Source organism: Marmota marmota, unplaced genomic scaffold (genome assembly GCF_001458135.2).
Source record: "Marmota marmota marmota unplaced genomic scaffold, marMar, whole genome shotgun sequence".
Taxonomy (NCBI): Eukaryota; Metazoa; Chordata; class Mammalia; order Rodentia; family Sciuridae; genus Marmota; species Marmota marmota.
The window spans coordinates 26,215-44,525 of NW_026000101.1; the positions used below are offsets into that span (position 1 = coordinate 26,215).

The following is an 18,311-nucleotide window of genomic DNA, read 5'->3' on the forward strand; positions in this document are numbered from 1 at the left end:
CCTCAGAGAAACAGACCCTGCCCACACCTTGATCTTGGACTTAGAGTCTCCAGAACTTAAGAAAATAAATGTCGATGGTTTCGACCCCCAGCATGTGGAGGGGTTTGGGCAGCCCTAGCAGGCTGATACCAGGCAGCTCTCCCACACACATACACACAGGGTATACAGGAAATTCCTAAAAACAATTACCTACGGGGGTCTGAGGAGGAGGCTAATGAAAACAGCCGTGTCTGGTACACAGCTGTCTGAGTGGTTGTCACCGGGCATCATAGACTGCGTTAGCAAGACATCAGATGACTTTCGGTGTAACACCCATGTGCAGGTTCTCTCAAACATGTGTGTACTCATGTTTTAGATTTATCTAAACGACAGGTGCAAAGGCATCATTCAAAGCTAACTGTGTGCCGGGTATGCGTCTAATGTATTTCACTCAATTCTTAGACTTGTTTAAGATCTATGCACACTGGTGAATATACATCTAGTTTGCAGATTCTTCTTTTTATTTGTTCTAGTCAGTTACACACGACAGTAGAATACATCTTGACACATCATACATAAATGGAGTGTAACTTGTCATTCTTCTGGGTGTACATGATGTAGAATCCCACAGTCGTGTAGTCACACATATACACAGGTAACAATGCTCAATTCATTCTACTATCCTTCCTCCCCCCACACCCCTCCCCTCCCTTCACTCCCCTCTGCCTAATCCAAAGTACCTCAATTCTCCCCTAGCCCCCCTACTTTGCAGATTCTGACTGTTGGGTTGCCGTTGCCTACATCAGAGTTTACTTCCCATCCCCCCAGAGGTGGAACCTAAGGACCTCCAATGTCCTGACCAAATAATTCTGCACTTAATCTTCTTGAAGATGTCCCTTTTGGACTCTCACCAATGAGAGTGCTGCAGCCTTCCACAGTATCTTGACTAAACTCTGCCTGATGGTTCTCCAAAGTCACTCTAACATCTCCACCCATAGACTGGTTACCCACATCCCGGCCGACACCCAGCACTATCCAGCTTTCCCACATTTCCAGGACAGTGAGTGCAGGGGAATGAGTCCCCGCTAGGCTCCCCTGAGTCTCTGTGATCCTCCATGAATTGGAGCCTCTTCATTTACAAACTGCTTGGGTTTCCCCTTCTGCGAAGTGCTTATTTGTCTATTTTGCCCAGTTTTCTACAGGGCTCTTTGTCTTTTTCTTAACAATTCGTAGGACTTCCTGCAGAGTCTAGATTTTAGTCATGTGTTGATTTTAAATGCGGCTTCTATGACAGTCTATAGCAGCAGGGTTTCTCAGCCTGGGCCCTGTTAACATTAGGCCTGGTAATTCTTTGTCGCAGGGCAATCCTGTGCATTGGAGGATGTTAGCAGGACCCCTGTCCTCTGCTCAAAAGAGGCCAGTAGTATGTCCCACATCCAAGCAAAGATGACTTCAGAAATCGCTATATGCCTTGGGAGACAAAGTTGCCCTCAACCACGGGTCCACAGGTTATGCCTCCACAAGGTTAGAGTTATCTAACACATTGACCAGGAATCCATCATTTCAGTAACGTTCATTAATTTTTCATATGGTGCCATGTGTTTGGGAGGTCTCTTTTATAAAGACTTCCTCACTCCTAGGTTACAAAAGTGTTCACCTATATTATCTTCTATCCGTTTTATTGTTTATCTTTTAACATGTTAGTCGTTATCTGGTGTCTACTTTTGTATTCTGGGCTAACTAGGAATCTAGCTATACTCTGACACATATACTCTGATTCCAAAGCCACTTCCAATTCAATGGCACCTTTCCCTTTGATCTTGACGCCATATTTATCACATCAAGTTCCAATATATGCACAGTCTGTCTCTGAGCTCTCTGTCCTGTTCCACTAGACCACACAATTCTTTTATTACTATGACTTTGTCAGACATCTTAATATCTAGGAGATTAGAACTTTTATCTAAAAAAAAAAAAGAGTTGATCAGCTATTTGTGGACCTTTCTATTTATTCATGTCTATTAAGTTTCTCAACACACCCATCTAGAATTCTCTCGTTCAATGCATCAAACTTATAAATTAATTTGAAAAGAATTGACATCAATGTTACGTTATGTTCAATGGGCTGTCTCCCCATTTATTTAAAACTTCTTTTTATGTCCTCTAATCAAATTTAAATTTTTCTTCCATAGAGAGTTCCTTGACTAATTAATTCCTGTGAATAGCATCTTATTTTCTATTGTGTTTTATGGTTGGCATTTGCTAGTGAGGAGATGTGCTGTTGGGGATAGTAGTAGATCTTAGGGTCTAACGAACTGGCTGGATCTCATTAGTTCTAAAAGAGAATTAATGAACTGTCTAATGATTCTGTTGATTTTTTTTTAAGACAGAGTCTTTCTAAATTGTCCAGGCGCCCTTAACATACAATCCTCCTGCCTCAACTTCCCGCGTATCTGTGATTACAAGTGGGCACCACCATACCCAGCTCACTCGGTTTTCTAAGATGATCATGGCCCGTACAAAGAATGACAGCTTATCTCTTCCTTTAAGTCTACACTCCACATTGGTTTGCTGGGGCTTTCCATAACCAAGCACGACAGGCCAGGTGATTTAAACATCAGAAATGCATTCTCTCTCCATTCTGGAGGCTGGACATCTGAGATCAAGGTGCCAGTAGGGTTGGTTCCTTCTGAGGCCATCTCCGTGTGTCCTCACAGCCTGCCTTCCCCCTGAACCTCTCTGGGTCTCACCTCCTCCTGTAGGGACAGCTGTCATAATGGACTAGGGAAACTCACTGACTTCAATTATCTTTTTAAAGAGCCTGTCACCAAATGTAGCCACACTCTGAGATTCTGGAGGTCAGGACTTCCACATACAAAGGGAGACACAGTTCAGCCTATAACCACCTCCCACTGCGTGCTTTTGGCTTCACCTGCAATCATAACCCAAAATTCTCCATCCTGAGAAGAAAAAGCAGGACTCACACCTGCCCCTGAAGAGCCTCCCGTCCCCTCTGCCTCTGGCTCACATTCCCTCCATATCGTAAATCCGTATGTCCTTGCCCCCCAGGGTCTCCCCGCAGATTCCGTGCCAGTTCTCTAGCACCTCTACCCTGTCCTCTCCTTCCATGAAGCCTCTGAGCATTGCTGACAGGGACAGGGAGGAGGTGGGAAGAGTGGTGTGAACAACCAGTCAGAAATCCCCAGAATCTGATTATGCTTCTAGCTCTCTTTGGTTGCAGCGTTGACACTGAATTAGCAGTGGACAATGGAAACTGAGGCTCAGAGAGGTTAAGGGACATGAAGAAGATCACACAGGTAGAATGGAGGAGAAGTGGGGCTGAGGCCAAGTCTTCTGGTACCAAGAGCAGTTTTGGCCACACCTTCCACTGGAGATGTCATCTGGGCTCTGCCACAGTCCATGGGGAGACCCAGACAAGCAGGACTGCCTAGTGGAAGGAAAGAGGGTGGGTTGGGGCTGAGCCACCCACCAGGGGAGGCTGCTTCCAGGTGAGCAGTGGGTGAGGATGACTTGCTTTATCATGCGGGTACCATCTCTACAGATGAGGAAACTGACACCCAGAGGCTGAGGGCGTGCTGCTGAATAGCACCTGCTCCATGGCTAACTCAGAATAAAGACTGCTCTTCCAGAGACCCAGCAGCAGCATCCAACCACCCATTCACAAGAGAATGGCGCTCCCACCCAGTGAAATACTAGAAAGCATGAAAAACACATGAACAAGGACACCCACATGTGAAATAGCATCATCAGTGAAAAAAAAAGCAAATTGTTAAAAAAAAAAAAAAAAAAAGAACAGCCCACGTGCAGTGTGAGGGTTCAGGGGTGACCGGGAGCAGGGAAGCCCTCACCCAGGGATTATGGCCTTGAGCGAGGAGACGATGCCTCTGCCCCTGCAATAGGGAGGGGACACACAGAAGGTCCACTACATTGGAAATGTCCAGTGTCCTAGGACAGATCAAGTCCACCCATTTCACATTATTCTCTCTGCCTCGTTGCTTTCAAAATCCATATTCTAAGAATTTTTCATGATCAATTTTCTTTCCAAAGGTGATAAGACAAGTCATCACTGTCCTGTTCGTTAATGACTGTCTCCTCTGCTGAGCCATAGGGGCCCTTCTGGACCCCTCCCCCCAGCTACTCTGCTCTCAATTCCTGGTCCCTGGAACCTGGGTTCAACAATAAACGTGCATTGTTCTGTGAAGCTGCAGGGTTCAGGGGACATGCGTTCCACAGGAAGAGGAAACTATTAGGCTGAGTGTTCTTGAGCAAGCAGGGACACATGAAAGTGAGACTTTACCAGACTCTCTGGTGGCCTCCTAGGGACCAAATAGCTAAATTTTTTTTTGATCTGCAAAGCCTCAGGCAGTTAGCACAAACCAGGAAGAGCCAGGGCCCCTGATTTGGCAGGCAGAACAGGCAGAGCCTCAGTGGATCATTCTTGGTCAATTCTGCACTTTTTTTCAACCAAATCTACTTGCCTCGAGGGGAAGCGTCCCAAGGACCAAAAGCAGACCTCAGGCCTCTCTGCAAACCTCCAGGTGGGCATAGTCATTGCTGGCACTTCAGAGAGGGGGACCCTCATGCTGCTGGGTCATACTGTACAGCCCAGAGGGACAAAGTGGCCAAGAATGGAGTCAAAGAAGAGCTCAAGAGTAGAACCAAAGAGAAGCTCAAGTCTTGCAGTTCTCCTTGCAGCTGGGGAAGACACTGCTCCAGGTTTGACATCCCATGTACCACCTTAGACACATGCTTCTGGTTAGCGCAGAAGTGAGGCTGGGAGAGTGATGGGTGGAGGGAGGGATTGGGAGAAATAACCAAACGAAAAAGGAAAGTATATTTGGAAAAGCAAAAGCAGCCCCCTTTTCCCTTGGGCTACTATGAAAAGCTGATTCTAAAAGAAAGCTCTGCTGTCAGCTGGTTAATGGGCTTTCTCCTAAAATGAGCTTTTGAAATTGTCTGAGAATTGAGAATTTGTGAGAGGGAGAGGGACAGGACTGGTCACCGAAATAGATACGGTCCCCTGAGTGGAAAATGTGTCCTCGCTCTGATGTACTCTGAAGAGCTCAGCTCGTGACCATGGTAGGAAGACACATCTTGGTTCAGAGTTGTGACTCCAAAGCCAAACGGACCTTCCCCATTTCTTGAGTGGAAGAGAGAAGAATAAGGAACTATCCTTGGGCACAGATGACACTATAATAAGAAAATCACCCCTGAAAGGCTTGAGAGAGTTGTTTTGTTTGAGGAGTTTTTGTGTCTTTAAAAAAAAAAAAAAATCTTTCCACAGATCAAAATTTCAAAAACCAAGTTAAGGCCTTAGGGCTCAGGTTGTCCCTTAGAAGCTCTCCATGAACAGGTGGGGGACCTGAGGTCCAGAAAGGGGAAGCCATAGAGCCAAGGTCATGGCAAGGTTAAAGGCAGAGCTGGGACAGACCCAGGAACTCCCCTTGCACCTGGGAAGCCCTGCGATGGAGAGGGAGCACGGAATCACGTTAGTCAGCTAGGGGGACCGTCTACCTCCTGGGGAAGCACGCCCAGGTCACACAGGATGCTGGCCAGGGTTCAGCTCTATAAGGCAGGAGCCAGCAGAGCCAGTGCCCAGGAGTAGCACCCGCATCTCTGGGAACTGATTTTTCTCCTGCCTGGGGTTAACCTGGACTTCCCCAGAAGCTGAGGCTGGGGATTGTCCGCTGAGAAGTAAGGAGGGAGTGCTGTCAGGCAAAGNACCCCCCCCCCCCCGCCGGCTGCTCTTTGCAGCCTTCATGCACCAGTTTCCTAATGATGGAAATTCTGGGAATACCCTCTTTCTTGACCATCAAACCTGCCTGAAGTTCCCACCAGGCTGCTCCCTGGTTTCCAATGGGCTACATGAAATCCCAGGGGATTTGAGAACCAGGACACCCCCCTTCCCTCCCCACCCTCATCTTGACACCCCCTGGTGGGGCCATTGACAACAGTGGCAAGAGCATGGGTTCCCATGTCAGGCAGAGCCCCGGAAGCACCCTGTCCTTCCAGATCTTGAAAAGTGGTCAGGAGCAAGAGCCTGTGCACCACCCAGGCCTCTGCTACTGGCCAAAGGCACGTGACCCTGAGTTTCCTCATAGACAGGGATAACTAGGCCAGCCTGGAGGTTGCTGGGGGGTTAAGTGAACGAACCGTGAAGAGTTTACCCAAGGTCCAGAACATAGGGAGTGTTCCAGAAAAGGCAGTTTTCAAAAAGTAGCTCCCCTGGAAACGTCAAGCTCTTCCAGGACTTTTTCTAGACTATTCCCTATTGTATGGGAATAAAAAAATCTAAAATATGAAACGCTCCAAAATTGAATTTTTTTAATACCAACATTCCCTTCAAAGTTTTGGATTTTGGAGCATTTCGGATTTTCGGATTAGGGATCACTCAACTGGTAAAAATCTACCTAAGTATTCCAAAATTTTAAAATCTCAGAAATCTGAAACGCTTCTGATCACAAGCATTTTGGATGAGGAATATTCAACTGGTACTTCCTTTGCCTTCCCAGCATCCCAAGAGGGTCTGTAGATCAGGACTCCCTAGCACCATTTCACTGTGGAGAAAACCGAGTTTTGGAGAAGGGAAGTGACTTGCCTGAGGTCACATTGGGAAGGAGTGGAAGAGAGGCTAGGGCCTCCAAAGTCCTGTTCTGAAGGGTTGGCCTCCCGGCCCAGGGGAGGCACTGAACTACCACATCACAGGGCAATAGGCAGAAAGGGCTGACCCCACACCCAGCCAGGGTGGCAGTGTTCTCATGGAGAAGCAAACGTGACTCGGTTGCCCACGCCCCTCCCTGGCACCCAGGCTGACCACAGCTCAGCTGCCCTTGCCCACGGTGTGCTGGAAGCTGCTCGCTGTGGGAGCTGCAGAGGGGCAGGCCTGACTGCAGCCGGGAAGCCAGCGAGGCTCTGCCCCACAGTTTCCAGGATCTGACGTGGTGCCCGCTCCACGCATGGCGTCAGCAGGTTTACGGTAAAGTCACCGTGCCTTAGCTTCCGGCTCCAGCCCCTGGTCATTCACACTCCCTCCTGCTTCCAATACAGGAATGGAGAGACCCCAAAAATGAGGGTAATCACTGTTCTTATGTGGGCCCCACAAGACCCCGGATTAAACAGCACACCCTGAATCATCCAGGCCACCAGGACCCAGACCTGCAGCCCCTGAGATGTGGAGAACCCTCCAACACTGGCTAGCTCTGACAGGCAGATTCTCCAAAGGGCCAAAGAGGGACTGTGTTGGGTTTGGTGGGTCACATCCAGCTTCTGTCGAATATTTTTCTTCGTTCACTTTTTTTTCCCTCGTGGGATATGATACATGCTTTTTTTATTGGTGCATTACTGGGGCTCATTGTGACTGGTTCATAAATGCATATGACATAATTTGATCAAGCTCATTCCCCAGTCCTCACCTTCCTCCCCTCCTCCCTCCCCCGACCCCCTTCTTCTACATTACTGGTCTTCCTTCCACTTATTTATTTTTAATTGGTGCATTATAATTGCACATAGAAGTGGGGTTCATTGTCATATATTCATACATGCACATAGAGTAGCTTGTCAGATTCCTGCTGCTGTCCCTTCTTTCCCTCACTCTTTCTTCATCCTCTCAGTCCCTACTGTCCTCCCCCCATTTTCATGAGATCCCCTTTTTTATTCCTTATTTCTCTCTAGATCCTACATGCTAGAGAAAACACCTGACCTTTTATTGAACCCTTTAAGAATGCAGAAAATACTCATAGTTCGGGGGCCATACCCAGCAGGCCGTGGTCTGTGGCCCCCTATCCAGCCCTCTCCCTGGGCAGATGGTAAACTGGAGGTCCAAAGAGGCTCAGTGCACTTGCCCAAGGTCTCCCAGCAACTCAGACTAGCAAACACGCCTGACCCCTGGCCCACTCTGTCTCCGGAATCAAAAACACTGTGTTCCATTCCTTTGAAAATCTATTAACCCCCCGTTCTCACCACAAAGTGCCATGAATTATTTTTTCAGTCTTCAACAATACAAATGCTATATAGGAATGCTACAGAAGGAAAAATGTCTAAAATCAAAATGAGCTGTGGTCGTTTCTGCCTTCAAAGATAGCCAATGTCGTTTGTATCCGAGGGGAGAAAAATCTGTGCAGTGCTCTCTTGTCTGGCAGCGTGGCAGGGAGAGAGAAACCATTTCCCAGCCTTTCCCAGACTCTCTTCACTAAGGAGAGGAGGGCAGGGTGCTGGAGGAGACCGCCCCGTCACTTCACGAAGTGTGGAGGCATGCAGAGGGAGGCCCCGCGCCTAGTGACTTATACGATTCAGCCTAAATGACTCCACTTGAGGAGAGGCTTTAGGGAGGACTAATAATGGGTAGTGGAGGCAGGGAGAGGAAAAACAAGATGGCAGAGCCCCCTGCAGAGTGGTGCAGACCCATGTTAGCATGTAGGAAGAATTTGTGTCAATAGGATCGAAGCTCCTGTCCATCGCCGAGGCTCCAGGAAATTGTGCTGCACAGGAACACCTTGTGTGAGCACTTTTATTTTCACTTTGCTTATTTTTGTGTGGTTTTTGTTTAATAAAACTGAAGGAAAGTCACCTGGGAGGGTGGGGCAGAATCGCACTGCACACACAGGGAAGCCCAAGGACCAAGAAACAAATCAATAGAGACAGGAGCTCAGAGTGAAGGCCACCAGGCAAACAGAGGCCTGTCCCCACTGCAGTCTCCCGCCCCCTTCTGCCTGGTTAGCGACCTTCTCAGTTTCCCAGTTTCCCTTGCAGCTAGAGTGGACCCCGTGACATGGGTGAGGCTGATCAGACCCTGGCAGAAGTCCTAAAGGAAACGTGGAAGAGTTTCTTGATAAAGGAACAAGCACGGCTACCGCCATTCTCTTTCCCTTCCTTCTCTCTTTGAACACACACACCACACCTGTGGCTGCTTTTCTGCTAGAACGTTCCACCAGGATGGAAAATTCCACATCTGCACTGGGCCACTGCGGTAGTCACTGCACCTGGGAACTGGATTATTTTTCATTTTCATTTTGAATCATCTACATTTAAATTTAAATGGCCACCTGTGTTTAGCAGCACCCTTCTTGGGCCAGGGCTACAGAATCACTCAATCTCTGGCTCTGAGGTTGAGCTCTCTCTCTCCAGACTCCTTCTAATATAAGATAAATAAATCACTCCTTTTAATCCGCCATGAATCAGGTTTCTGGGACCTGCAGTTAAATGTATTCTAACTGATACTGCCAGGGGGAGACTAGGAGGCCCAGGGCAGAAAGGAGCGGGAAGCAGATTCCTCTACCCTCCGACACAAACTTCTCTGATTAAAGGCACTCAGTTCTCACCCAGCCAAGGTGGGGGTAGCTGAGAGTCTAGGGCCAAAGTGAAGTGTGGAGCAAGAGGTGCCCGGCACCCCCATGTCCCAGCATGGGTCCTTTCCCTGCCACACCCACCTCTCGGGCAAGCCACGTCCTGCCGCCTCGGACATGCTCATCCCTGTGCGACCATGGAGGACAAGGGAGCCTCTCCTGCCTCGCTCAGTGAGCCATCTCAGGGCTCAGCTCAGAATGGACGCTAACACATTTTGTAAACAGTGAAGTGCCGGTGAGGAGATTCCTGGGGAACACCATCCCAGAAAAGACTAGAACCTCAGAGAGTCCACCACCTGCTAGGACAGGCAAGGACTGCTGGCATAGTGCTCTGGTTGGCTCCTGAGGCCTGGACTTGGTGGTCAGCTGGGAGAGTCCCACCAGCCTTGGTGAGGGCCACGTGGGGGTGTGACCAGAGGGCTCAGCTCTCGTGGATCAGCAGGGAGCAGGAACAAGCACTGGCCCCTTGAGTGACCATCTCGGTGGGTACCTGGATTGACTGTGGATCGGTTCCCTGAACACCGGTCACATGACTGAAGCCTCACCCCTGCCCCACGGTAGGAAGTTCTATCCCCTAGTCACGCCGGGTCAGACGTGAGCACAGAGGTCCGTAGGAGGCCAGCAGAGCTTCTGGGATCTCTTAGAAGGAGGGAGCTGGCAGAATGGTTCCTTCCAGGAAATGCAGAGAGAACCTCAGGGGCCCAGAGTGAGGGCACCCCTCAGAGGAGCAGAAGCTTGCGGAGCTCACCAGGGAGAGGACAGGGTGGGAAGCAGTTTGGTCCAGCAAAGCAGACTCCAGGCTAAAGAATGGAGCAGTGTCGGTCCACCTGATACAGGAATCTAGGGACACAGAGAAAACACCGAGGCTCAAAAGAAAAATGTCCATGAATCACTGAAAGGCAGAACAAGCAACCCCAGCCACATCCTTGCCCCTGTGGTGCTGCCCACAACTAGCACCAAAACCTGCGAGATGACCAGGGGGCACCTGGAGGCACCACTCCTTGGGCTCCTTAGGGAGCAGATGTATGAAAGACAGGTGACCCAAAGTTATCCTTGCTTCGTTGTAATAGTAAGATGCCACCCTCAGGTGGGGATTTGAGGTGCTAATGAAACTCAAGATGCAGAAAGTAGCATGAATAGAACATTCGAGAACAGTGGGTAACCACAAGGAAAACTGGGGCGACACTGTGTCACCCTGCCCTGACCGACTTTAGTTCAGCCCCCCCCCCAGCTACTTTATAAATATTAGAACCCCAGATTGGGATGGAGTGACTCTCTTTCTCTGAGGTCACCCACATTCCCATTCTCGAGTTAGTACTTTCCCCTTTGTAATAAATCTCTTGCCTGCTCTTCATAGCTGATGTCTCCTTAAATTATTTTCTGTGACAAGTCAAGCATCTGGAAGGTCCAAGAGGAGTTCTCCTCTGGCTCTGGAGAGACCTCCTAAACCCCCTTATGGCAACACACCCACCAGATGGAGCGGATCTGAGCGGATCTGTGCTAGCATTAACTACAGACTATAAAGGATAATTGCTAGAAGAGTAACTATGACCCTCATCAAAGTCAATTTTACTTAGCTCATTAAGTTGTGAGGGAACGTGTAAGATATCACAATAATTCAGAGAAGAATTCAAAGAACTATCCACAGCGTACACAAACAAGAAAGCCAAAGAGAATTCACAAACAGATGCTAAACGGGCTTGTCCCCAGGGGGTGTCCTAAGTCATTGGCATTTCCACCCGAAAACTTCATTTGCATATCTGTGGGCAAAAACCATTTTCAGGGCGCTCAGTTACCTACAATGCACAGAGTTTTGAAAAGCTCAAACGCTACGAGAGGCACAGAGGCCCCTTTACAAACACCCCGTGTTCCAGAGCAGCCGCCAGGTCCTATCTCTGCCGTGTTACCCAGAGTCCCAGAGTTGTTATGGGGCCATTGGGATGGACAACAAACCCTCCAGAAAGTCAGGTGGCCTGATCTGGAGAGAGGGAGAACTCACCTAGGTACTAAGAAGGGACCCCTGAATATGTCATTCTTGAGCTCAAGTCTATTTTACACCAAAATAAACTCACCAAGAACTTTATTTTACAGAACAGAAGGTCAGAGCAAACAAGGGGTTTTCCTGAGATACAGACACACAGGAATTGGCACATACCCTCCCCAGCACATATTTTTTAAGATGGGGGTTGCAAAAGGATTATTCATTCTCTCTGGTCCCCCATGTCCTTTACCATCCCTGAGTCACCCCTGCAAAACAGGGCGGTGGTGATCCCTTCCCTGCTGCCCACTGCGAGGTTTAAATGGGACGATGTGGATAGGACGCCTGTCCCTCAGCACATGCCTCACAGTAGTCACTTATCTTCACCCTCCTGAGTGGCCCTGGGCCTTCAGTGGAGGGCCAGGGGTGACTTCACTTCCACACTCCTGGGGACAGAGAGAGAGAGAGAGCAGACGATCTTGCCCAGATAAGCTGCAGGCTCCTTCCTGCCTGGGATTGAATTCATGCAAAAGAAGTTCTGATTTCAGGCCCTGGGCTTTGGGGTGTTCCATGGCCTCAGGCCGCTGCCCCCTTCCCCCTGGTAAGTTGGCCCCAACAGACTTTTTGAAGAAAATACCAAAAAAAGAGGGGAATTCAAAGCCATTGAGTGTGAAAATTAGCCCTCGAGGAGGGGCTCTGGGGCAGGGGTGGCCGGTGGGCAGTAGAGGGAGGTATGGCCAGGCAGGGTGTCAAGTAGCCCAATGATGACCCACACCCTGGGCGCAGGGAAGCTGCAGATGGAGGTGCTAAACTTGTTTCCCAGCAACTCGGCATTGGTGTGGCCTTGAAGCAACTGCGGGGCAGAGCCCCTGCACCCCCAATTCCTTATATAACTGAGCAGACACTGCTCAACTGTGGGGAGCAAATGGGCTCCATCCTCTGCCACTCTCTCGTCTCAGGGCTTCCCTGCTCTCTCTGCAGAGGGATTCAGAAGAGGCCCTGCCGTGGGTAGAAAACCTGGGCGGTCTGTGGGGGGGTTCCTCCCCACCTACCCACCCTCACACTCACCCCACCATGAGATCACAGGACCTTTCCCTTTCTCCGAAAATAGGCAGATGGGATTTTTTTTATTTAGTTTTTGAGTTGTGATGAACCTTTATTATTTATTTATTTATATGCGGTGCTGAGGATCGAACCCAGTGCCTCATACATGCCAGGCAACTGCTCTACCAGGGAGCCACAAGCCCAGCCCAAATGGGCATGTTATGATGGAGATGCTGTAACCAACCCCACAGCATTTCATTTGTACATCGGTCTCTTGTGAACCTGGAAAAAATGAGTTTGCTACCAAACCCTCTGCGCTAGTGTGTGCTGAATAACTCTGAACTTTCGGAATCTGGGAGTTCAAACTAGGGTCAACGACCTGAGAGATGAAAAATAGATTCACCTGCAAGAGAACAAACAAAAGTATTGCAAAGGTCAGCCCGACGCTGAGCCCATGGGGACATGGGGAATTACGCTCCCTCCCTCCCCTGACCGTTTCCCTGGGAGTCCAAGAACCACAGGTCTCCAAGCACAGAGCAGGCTTACCAAGGTGGGGGGATGCAGTCTGCCACACATCCTCAACGTCCTCAACGCGTGCAACTGGTAAGATCGGAGCTAAGCTGAGCCTGTTCAGACTTTCCCTGATGCCCCGGTGATACCCACATGGATTTAAGCCTCAGCCTCAGAGAAGGGAAAGGACTCTAAGAGATCCAATAAGAACACCATGAGGCGTGGTGGTGCACACCTGGAATCCCAGTGATCTGTAATCTCAAGTTTGTAATCCCAGGGAGTCCAAGGCAGGAGGATCCCGAGTCTGAGGCCAGCCTCAGCAACTTTGCAAGGCCCTGAACAACTAAGTGAGACCCTGTCTCAAAATAAAAAGGGCTGGGGATGTAGCTCCGTGGTAAAGTGCCCACAGGTTCAGTCCCCAGTATCAAAGAAAAGAAAACCAAGGGGTTTCAGGATCTCTGACCACTCACTCTAAAACCAGCACCTTGGAGGCCTTCCATGCTTGGGGGCTGAGGTAGTCACCTCCATCTTATTTGGAAAAACACAAGATAGAAGTGGCAATGAACGTTGGCACCAGGGTACCCCCGAACCTGGGTCAGCAGGAGGTTAGGGACCTCTGCTTCTCTAAAGAAGCCAGATACAAGCCAAGGCGTTCACCAAAGGAGCACAACACCATCTCTGCTAGAAATTGTCATTTTGTCCCCAGGCACTGTTATCCACGTGACTCACACTGGCAGGATCAGAGTCCCCGGGCTGCTCCCTCTGGGATCCACCCAGCCCTCCCTCGGGGCCCTTCCATCTCACAGCTGCCAGCACCAGCTCCCTGAATTCAAAATCACAAACCACACACCAGGAGGAAGAAGCCATCTCTTCCACATACTTCAGCATATGCCAGGGAGGAAGAGGATAATAGACAGAGACGGCCGGGTGTGGCGGCGCATGCCTGTAATCCCACAGCTGGGGAGGCTGGGGCAGGAGGATCGAAAGTTCAAAGCCAGCCTCAGCAATTTAGCGAGGCCCTGAGCAACTTAGTGAGACCGTGTCTCAAAATAAAAAGAGCTGGGGATGTGGCTCAGTGGTAAAGCACCCCTGGATTCAATTCCTGGTACCAAAAAAAAATAAAATAAAATAAGATGAAGACAGATTGAGACAGGCTCTGGATTCATTTGTCAAACTTATGGAAGTCAGGCTGGGCTCTACTTCAGTGATGAGGAAATGAAACAGCAATGGCCCCCCGGGGGCAGTGTTCTAGAACAACTTTTTCTCTCTTCTGAAAGCAGATACAGAAATACGTGTTGAACTAGTGCAACTAGGAACAGGCAAGTCACCATTTAAAGGGTCAAGAGCTGTATATGGTGGAATGAGATGATCCCACGCAATATGCAGAGAACCAAGATGAAGATCCAGTGTTCCCAGTGGCCCCAAGACTTGCATAGGTAAGTCTGTCTCTCTTTTTCCCTCCCCCGCAGGCTTCAGCTTTTCTCAGAATTGCATGGTGGGGGAAGCAGTTGGATAAACTCTCTACCTTCCATACCCCTCCTCTCACATACTGGAATTTGATGACAGTCACATTTGGCATATTCTAAAGGATCGATCAGAAACACCCATCTCGGGCCCCCAGAGTGTAGCCACTCAAAAATGGGTGTTTTAATGCCTTTGACATTGACCCTATGAGGGGTTGGACCTGATTCTGCTTGTGTTTAAGCCAAGTAAGCAAACAATGTATTTACATTTAAGATTCCAGAAAATTGCCAGAATTTCTTTTATGTCTACTACAGAAGGAAAGGGGCCAAGCAACTGTGGATCCCAACACTGTCAAATCCAGCTGAGGCTGTTCAGGAAAACCTGGTTACCCTTACAATCATGAAATTTAAAATCATCATTAATTTTCACACAATGTTTTGCTTTAATTTTCACACTAACCATCATTTTATGACTTACATACATACTTGACATTATTGAAAGTCGCCCCCCCCCAAAAAAAAGAATGGCAAAAGACTTTCAATGTGTACAACAAAAATAAAGAGAATCATTAAATTTATGGTCATCAAAAAAATCTATCTTTTTTAAAAATAGGTATTATTAGGAACTCTCAGATCCATGAAGACAGGAAGGAAACATATTCTTTAAAACATTTTTTTTTAAGCTTTTTCTCTTGCTTAGAGACTGCCCGGGACAGACTCATGTTGCTGATGTTGTGATTATTTTTTTTATGATCTGGCAGAGGCAGGGCTCCTATGCAGGTTCCTGGCTTCGTAGTTGAGTTCTCAGACCACAGCCGAAGTGTTCTCATGTTGAGAACGCAGGGCCTCGGGGAACAGGCTTCTCGTCTCCAAAATAGATCCTTCCCAACCATGGCGTGAAGCTTGTGAATGTTTTCACAATGACTCAGAAGCAAAGATTCCCCAGCAGAAGAGCAAGTCATATACAAACACCTGGCACCCAGACCCCCAGGCTTTGCTTCCTGTGCCACGGGCAGTCCCCAAGTCAAGATGGCCCCGGGGAAGTTGCCCAGGGAGCGTTAGAGACTAGAAACTGCCCTTGGAGACCTCTGGTGCCCTGGGGTTGGAGACAGTGAGAACCTCTTCCCCATCTCTCTTGTTTGTGTCTTCCATCCCCTGTTCACTCTCCAGTCACCACCTGTAATAGATTGGATCCATCAAAGGCCCAAAGTCTCATCCCAACCTGTCCCATACCTTGTCATATGACAGTGAAGTGTCCTTCTGCCCTATTCTGTCTCTGGGCCCAGCCAGGTGACTTTGGTGAATGGAATAGTAGCCCACATGACCCAAGCAGAGGCCACTTGTCCCTGTTTCCTGGTCTTCTGGGAGGCAAGACCCAGGTGAAGCCCAAGCAGGCCATCCCAGGTGATCTAGCCATGGACACTACATCTGCTCCAGGAGCCAGCCAATGCCCTCCATGTGGCCACGCCCACCAATCCACAGAACAGCCGAGACCCAGAGCAGTCAACAGGCCCCGTCTCAGCCACGGAGGTCGGTGGTTATTATTATGCCAACACATCACCCCTTACATTCTAGCCGGCAGAAGGAAGAAGGATGAGAAATGTTTCCAGAAGCACATGGGTCACCTCTGCTTATCTGTCACTGGCCAGAGTTTAGTCTCCGAGCCACTTCTGCGGCACAGAAGACTAGAAAGCAGCAGTCTGTACTCGAGACACAGCTATACGAGGCCTGTGTCACTGCTCAGCCAGGAACACCCGTGCGACCTTGGGCAAATCCTCTCCTTCTTTGGCCTTGTGTTCTATCTGTCCAGTGGGAGTGAGGGAGAGAGCGTTTCTGCGTGGTCTCTTAAGCCTTTCTGGAACTTTCCAGAAATCCCAGTGAAGATTTTGAAGAGGTTGGCCCTCTGTTGGAGGCCAGTGGAGATGGACCTACTTATACATCCAGATGGCGTCCCCCTTCAGTCTGACAGCCAAAGCACAGGTCTCTAGCCGCCATTCTCGGACCCCTGGACCAGTCCAAGGAAGCTGTAAGACTCCCCAAAATCAGGAAATGAAGTAGTCAGGGATTCAAAGTGCAGCCAGGCACTATGTATGTGGCCCTGTTTGGAGTAAGAACAGAGTACAAATACATTTTAATTGACCCCCATCAAATGACACTGCCCGTCTGTGCGCTTAATAAAGAGGAAAGAACTCTGCTCAGGTCTGATCACAGCCTTCAAGGCCTCGTAAAGCCGGTGAGCTCTGAGGTGAAAGACACTACACACTCACCTGTGGGCTGCGACAATGTTATGAGGCTTTCAAATCTCATAGAGAAAAAGCCTCTTCTATCAAATATACATAAAAACATGAGAACATCTCCCAAACAAGCTAAGGCAGACAGCTCTGTCTTTATCTACTTTGAAATCGCTGTTGCTGAATTTGTGGTCAAAGATACATTTTAACTCACCACCATTAAGTTATACAGCCCATAGGTGCACTTTATCAAGAGGGGAAAATCTTTGTTCGGAGTCTAGAATTCTGAGAGTCTTATAAGCCTTAAAATTCTGTGACGAAAGGGACTACCCACTTTATACTTTATAAATCAGACTGATACGATTTACAGCTCCGAAATCCTCTTACTTAGAACTCAAGTATTTATCTCTCCCCTTGAGAGGGAAAAAAAAAAAAAAATCAAACTAGCTCTGAAGCCCAGAGCCAGCAGAGGTGTCATCTGCCACAAATGTCATGGCTGTCCTGGATTTTGCATGAAATATATAAATTATTACAACAGAAAACTAACATAAGATATCAAGCATTTATGCCTAAAACTTAGAATTCAATGAGTCAACGACTCCTTAAAAAAAAAAAAAAATCCTGGTAGGCATCATGATCCCATTTACAGGCATGAATACTGACATTCAGAGAAGCTATGTAACTCTTCCAAGGCCACACAGCTAACAAGGGGCCAAGCTGGGATCTCATCCCAGGCAGGTTCTCCAGGAGAATGTACTTAGTACAGTGTCTGGCACAGAGTTCACACTTAGAATTGTTTCTATCTGCTTTCTCCCCTAAAAATGATTCTTGCCTAGATTTGGGCAAGGTGGTCTCAGGGATCCCCTAACCCACAGGGTGGAGTTGGCTTCCACTGAAGAAGCTCACAGGCCTCCTGTGGGGTTCCCACATCCCCACTGAGCCAAAGGATTTGTCAACTTTTGTTTTTTCTTTATAGACAGAGACACAGGTATGGAATCAAATCATGTCTGAAGGACTGAAAATCCACAGTACCATAGGGCAGAGGAGAGGTGGCCTGGTTCACTCAGTGGTAGAGGCACAGAGGTAGAACTGTCCCCTCCCCTACCTTGGATTCCACTCGCCCACCCCAGGTTGGATGATGTCCACCGGTGCCGGGGAGAGCGACTCAAGTTAGTTTACACATTCAATACCACTCCCTCTAGACGTGCCTGGAAACGTTTCACCTGCTATCTGCATATCACATGATACAGTCAAGGTGACACATAAAATTGGCCACCATAACCATTACAGCTATGACCGTTATAAAAAAATGTTCTGGGATGAATTTTTCTGTTTGTTTCCCTCCTAAGAAGATTGGACTCATTATGGGTATTGAATCACGTCTCATCCATGTTGTTTGAGATAGAAATTTGGTTTATTCTCTCAAAGGATTTAGTGCTCTCGGTTCCCAGGAGTCCTAGTCCTTGAACTACCTTCCAAACCCCAAGGGGAATGTCACAAATAAAACCCTTTTCAGTTCTTACTCTTATCTAAGAGCCCTTGGGGGGTGGCGGGGGGGGGGTGGAAATGCTCCTCTGTAATCTCACATTCTAAAAATAGACTTGACTTTGGATTTTTGCTTAATAAAAAATATATTTTTCGATTACATTAGAGACTGAGAAGAAGAATTTCAGTATCAAGTTGAGACTTGTGGGAAAATGGAGAGAAGAAAAGTTTCACTATTCTTTTTGAAAGTTCTGGTATT

General features: G+C 48.4%; 1 long non-coding RNA gene across 2 annotated transcripts; it reads left to right on the forward strand.

Annotated features, from left to right (window-relative positions):
* The first annotated feature begins 3,532 nt into the window (after positions 1 to 3,532).
* LOC107147879 lies at positions 3,533 to 17,231 on the forward strand. 2 transcript variants are annotated; one of them, XR_007340628.1, is made up of 4 exons: positions 3,533 to 4,716; positions 8,749 to 12,966; positions 14,154 to 14,309; positions 14,652 to 17,231. It is a non-coding gene; the product is annotated as an uncharacterized LOC107147879 (long non-coding RNA). The 2 variants fall into 2 exon arrangements; XR_007340627.1 differs by lacking the exon at positions 3,533 to 4,716 and having other exon boundaries at positions 5,744 to 12,966.
* Positions 17,232 to 18,311: the final 1,080 nt, after the last annotated feature.